The following is a 6,000-nucleotide window of genomic DNA, read 5'->3' on the forward strand; positions in this document are numbered from 1 at the left end:
AAAAATAAACACAAATCCTCTTCAACGTTTTGCCAACATCCTATAACCGTTTTGCAACTCAACCATTCGATTGCTGATTTTTAGGGGATGGGAAAATTTTACTGACACACTTGCAGATTCTACGGAAATTCATATGGTAGCTGAGGAAGGAATAAACGGACATCCTTGGTACATTGAGGAGGAGTTATATGGGGACATCATCACCCCTAGACGACGGACCATTTCGAAGATAGAAAATTGTGGTCATCTAGATTGTACAAACAGTCTGGAGCACTCACTTATAATCACATTGAGGTATCTTCTCGGTTCACAAGTGACACAACCAAATATTACCTATGACGTTGCCTTGGGGATTAGTTCAGATTTAACCCATTAGGACTTACTGATATTTTGTCTTTTTGATGTTTTCTTTACAGAAAATTCCGAAAGCGAAAGCTTTAAGGAGTTTCGGCTTTTTAAATAATCGTTTTCCGAAAAAGCATTCCGGAAAAGGCATTCCGGAAAAACAATCCGTATTTTAAGTTTCATTTCTATAATTATGTTCTCACTTTTAATCAATTATCTAGTTACGACTTGTACTTGTAGAAATACAATCACACAAAAAGTACGACAAGATAAAAAGGCACAAGAGTTTTTCCGAAAATCATCCGGAAAAGCGTTTGAGAACAAATAAATTGAGGTTAAGAAATTAAACTAAAAACTGTTTCTCTACACGAGACAGAGCAGAAAATAAGATACAAATTCTAAAAAAATAGAACACAAAACGGAAATTTCCAAATTGAAATCGAACGTAAAATATTCCGAAAATAACCAGGAAAAATTTAATAATGAAAACTGCATAGGTGTAAAACAAAAAATAAGTCTTTTGAAATAGGAAACTCAAAAAATTACACTTTTGCAAAGCACAGATTGAATTTTCCGAATTTCCGAATAGTAATCAAGGGGTAGATATTATGAGAAAAAATGTCTACACCACTTCCGACACTTCCTTCTGATTAATTCTTGGCACTTCTGCAATTTGTATGAAAAATCCTTAAAATTGGGCAACCACGTTCAACGTAATCCCCGCCCTCTGATAGTGAAAGAAAATTTCCGGAAAATTGTAACAAAAAAAATTGAAAACAGAAGTGAGTAAGGGTGGAAAATCGAACGGAAAGGTATTCTTCAGCACGAATAATGCGATAAACACTGAATCTTAGAAGAGATGCACTCAGCGAACTTTCGAATAAAAAGAAAAAAAACTTTCGGAATTTGTCTGAAAAAAAAACATACATCAAGGACAAAAGTGAAAGAAAATTTTCCGGAAAATCATAAAAAAAATTGAAAACATAAGTGGGCAAGGGTTGCAAAATCGAAAGGAAAGGTAATCTTCAGCACGAATAATGCGATAAACACTAAATCTTAGAAGAGATGCACTCAGCGAACTTCCGTATAAAAAGAGAAAAAACCTTCCGGAATTTGTCAGAAAAAAAACATTCAAGTCAAAAGTGCGAAATGTTTGCAGAATCGCAAAAAAAAGGAGAATTCTTCACGCGAAAAACACGACAGCAAACCAAATCTGCACGGAGGAGACACAAAAATGAATTTCCGAAAAAATAAATAAATATAATATTTCTCAGAGGAAAGTGGAAAAATACGTTTGAGGTAAAAGAGAGGAAGGGTTGAAAAATAAAAACAAGATAGTGTAAATAAGTAAGAAAATATTATAATTTTTCAAAGAAATTCCGATAATTCCGGAAATAAACTGAATCAGAAGGAAAAAAAATACAAACTTACAAATAGAGACAGAAATAGAATTACGGGATTGATATCCATTGATAAAATAGGTCTGAATGGGTTAACGTCCTCTCTGGGAAACCCAAATCATCATAAGCTCTTTTCAGGAAATTTTCATGTAACACGACACAAAAACGCGCTATCGTGTCTTCATTAATCCCAAACTTTGGTGTCCACACAGTAAATTAAAATTCCCAACCCCCATGGAAGGTTATCTGGTGGTGTGCCCAGAAAAACCATTGACTCTCACGACAGGGTTTTTTTTTAAAAAAAAAAAGGCTGGTATAATAGTAAGCTTCACTTTACCACATTCAATTAAAATCCGGTCACTATAAGCTCTTTCACTGGTTTGGAGCTTAATCCAGAGATGATCTGAATGTTGCTCTCTGTAATCCAACACGACAAAATATTGCACCCTTTTTCTGGCCAGCAAAAAAACACTGCACTGGACCTTGTCAGATCACTCAGCATCTACATTTCTCACCACCTGTCGTCCTCCCGTGGAGCAGAATCTTCAGCAGCTGATGCAATTTTGAACTTCAAGCCTCTATCTTCTCACCGACTTATTCCCGTGCACGGAAAACTCTGTCCGATACGATGGACGGTCGCGCGTGAACTGAAATGCTGTTCGTGTCAGGCTTCCGGAGGCAACTCTCGGTGGTATCTTTTGCGCAAGGTTCCCACCGATCTCTTGCTCACTCTCCCAATCTCTCACACAAAACTCTACCGCACACCAGATGGTGGCTCGGAAGGCGCGAAAGACACGCACTACTGGTCAGGGAGTTCCAGCTCGATGGGCACGAGAGATACTCTGGCTTCGGGGCTGCAGAAAGTGGGTGATTCCCACACATTTTTTCCCCCTTTGAGCCCCTTCGACACGGTGACTGAAGGTCGAGGATCTTCCGCGGTGGTTCAAGAGGGGATCTCTTATAGTTGATGCGACACGATATACCTTCTCTCCATGTCGTTAATTTATGACGTCAATTAAAATGCGCTTACACTGACTTCATTCCTACACTCAAAATTGTATTTTAAATTCAGCAGCTAGAATATTTTACATGGGATTAGAAGAGATTTTCGCAGATGATTAAAAGTTTATAAATTCATTCTTTGCTGTTGTTAATATTAAAACATTACTCTGCATAACAATTACTGGATTAATTGTTGCTTTAAACTTTAAACCATAGTACGAAGATTATACAATTTAAAGTTCAACAAAATTAGCTCTAAACTTATTAGGTACAAATTGATAAAAACGACTAGTCAAATGCGTAAACAAAACGGAAAGCAAAAATAGTGAAATGTTCTTGACAATGAGAATTTGAAAGTATTTATGCCTATAAAATTTTAATTAAAGAAATAAAGAATAACATTTTATTCGGTACGAATAAAATTAAATCAATCAGTGAAATTCAATTTATTTTTATTTATTTATTTAAAATTATTCATTTAAAATTGAAATTTTTCATCGAAAGTCTGTTGTTAATTGATGAATAAACAATTTTTGTCAATATTTTACTGCTCGAAGTAAAGGGAGAGCAGTTTATAGGGGAAAGTGCCCATGCTTGATACGATACAAGCTTAATAATAACAATTTTTTCCAATGTTAATCAATAGTTATGACTCTACACTGAGAAAAAAAAGAGGGTGCGATTAACTTTTTTCCTCATAACTTTAACACTTTTTAGGTGTAAAAATATATCAACATTTTTTAATGTTGATTTTACACCTTTTTGAGGGTAAAATCAACATGAAAAAGGGTAACTTTAACCTTCAATACACCTAAAAAGGGTAATATTTACACCGATTTCGGATGAATACTGCAGGGTAAAATTAACATTTCCGGAATGTTATTTTAACTTTTTCGGATTTCTCTCAGTGTAGCAATATATTTTAATAACTGGTCCTAAAGGTGTCTACACATTGGGAGCAATTTTCGTCAAAAATTGCGTTTTTGACAGAAATTTGACGTTTCCCCCTATAAAGGCCTCTACACATTGGGAGCAATTTTCGTCAAAAATGCATTTTTGACGAAATTTTGACGTTTCTACGTACAGCACTGCAAGCAATTTCCTTCAAAGAAGCGATTTTTGACGAAAATTGCTCCGAATGTGTAGAGGCCTTAAAGGCGTCTACACATTGGGAGCAATTTTCGTCAAAAATTGCGCTTTTGACAGAAATTTGACGTTTCCCCCTACAACACTGCAGGGAATTTCCTTCAAAAAAGCAATTTTTGACAAAAATTGCTCCCAATGTGTAGAGGCCATAAGCCTCACATTTCCTTAAAAAAAATTAGGATCCTAGCCCGTTTTTCCTAGTTTCAGGAAGCAAAAATCAAAAATAGGTCCAAAACTGTAATTTCGATACATGATTATTTCATAAGTTTTTCTTAATTAATGTCGCTGTTCAGGAAAACTGCTAACATAGGCACATAGAGGGTTTATCAATAATAATATTTATGTAAAAATCTTTTTACTTGGGGAAATTGTTTTTGTTGGTGGTGACAAATTCATAAATTCTACCTGTGTCCATCCTATATTTTAAAAAGGGTCCATGAATGATATTTTAAATGTGGCAACTCTATCATTAGAAGTGATTCTTTCATAATTACACCTAGGGGAAAGTGCCCATGCTTGATACCATTGAAAGCTTCGTAATGATTTGCGGAGTCACGTTTATTGAGAAACATAAGAAAAACTTAGTCATTATGAAGCTTCCAATGGTATCAAGCATGGGCACTTTCCCCTATTGTAATCCTCCAATTTTTTCGACAAGTGACATATTCTTCAACCGTGTTGCGTGAATTTTAAGGTTGCAGAGTGACATTTTCATGAACTCAAAGTGAAATAATGGTTTTCGCTAGCGCCCTAATGTCATAAAAACATGGCTTAAGGCCTCTACACATTGGGAGCAATTTTCGTCAAAAATCGCTTTTTTGAAGGAAATTACTTGCAGTGCTGGACGAGAAAACGTCAAAATTTTGTCTAAAATGCAATTTTTGACGAAAATTGCTCCCAATGTGTAGAGGCCTTTAGAAAAATTACATAAAAGTGATTTTAAAACTAATAACCAGTCTTACAAACGATTTAAGCAGATAGATTGGAGTTCAGTCTAAATGTTGATGTGCAATTTTTTCTATCAACAATTGCACATCAATTTTTTGCAATTTGTATGCATTGAAAACAGGCATCCGTATTGTCGAATCAATTATTATACAGGAAAGCCAAGGACTCAACTTGTACAAAAATCAACACTGAATTTCCATTTTCTCCTTGAGGAAAATCTAAGGATTTCCAGGAACTATTTGAGGTGGGCTTATGAACCTAATAAGTAAGAGATTTTTTTGTCATAGTGGAAGAATCGCTTCGGTTTGTGTGTTAATCAGAAAAAAATTACAAACCTTGGACATCATTTTACAGTATTAAGCATGGGAACTTTCCCCTAATCAAGTTCTTTCAATTCATCACCGTTCTTGAGCTCAAACATTTAAAGAAATTGACTTTCGGTCTTCGGTGACCCCCCGTAAATAGAATCTTTCTCAAACAAGTTGTACCCCAAATTCGAACTACTTCGTTTCCCTTCATCATTTCCACAAGATAATATTTTTTGGTATGTAGAAGATTTTCCGCCACAAAACGGTAAAGTAGCTATCGAGTCGTTACACACCATGGTACCATGGTAATTGCGTATGATGTATAATACCATGGTAAGGAATGGGTTAAGGGCAGAATCACATTGACAGTAAAATGCTCACCGTATTTCGTTAATTTACGCATTTTCATTGCAATTCTTACGCAAATTCCCGATTACCGTGCGTATTACCTTAATCTCATACTCGGTGGCACTATGATTAATCTGGCAACTGTATGATTAATCTCTCAGTCAGTTTTTTTGCTCACCGTGTATCACATTTTCGTTTTATTTCTTTAATTTTTTTTTTAATAATATTTTCACCTAATGCCACCGAGTATGCAATAAGGTAATACGGTATTGGAAAGTTTGCGTAAGAATTGCAATGAAAATGCGTAAATTAACGAAATACGGTGAGGTTACGGCGAGCATTTGATTGTCAATGTGATTCTGCCCTTAGTTCAACCCAAATTTTGAGTACAAAACGGTAGGACATACCAAACATACCCAAAACTATTGATAAAATAAGACATATGAATTTTGATTTTTCGAATTTTTTCTTGATTTGAAAGGTGTTCCTGAGGCATTACTTAT

The 6,000-nt window shown here is 35.2% G+C and overlaps 1 protein-coding gene across 22 annotated transcripts in view; it reads right to left on the reverse strand.

The window, feature by feature from the left end:
• LOC129802161 (hemicentin-2) overlaps positions 1–2,469 on the reverse strand; it is a 150,630-nt gene extending 148,161 nt beyond the window's left edge. For 8 of the 22 annotated variants that reach the window (XR_008751775.1, XM_055847768.1, XM_055847770.1 and 5 more), the window contains exon 1: positions 2,083–2,407. The gene's annotated coding sequence lies outside the window, so the exon portion shown is untranslated. Of the gene's footprint in view, positions 1–2,082 lie in introns of all 22 variants that reach the window. The other 14 variants (XM_055847773.1, XM_055847771.1, XM_055847772.1 and 11 more) reach the window with 9 other exon arrangements.
• Between the last annotated feature and the right edge of the window lie 3,531 nt (positions 2,470–6,000).

This window comes from Phlebotomus papatasi, chromosome 2, assembly GCF_024763615.1.
Source record: "Phlebotomus papatasi isolate M1 chromosome 2, Ppap_2.1, whole genome shotgun sequence".
NCBI lineage: Eukaryota > Metazoa > Arthropoda > Insecta > Diptera > Psychodidae > Phlebotomus > Phlebotomus papatasi.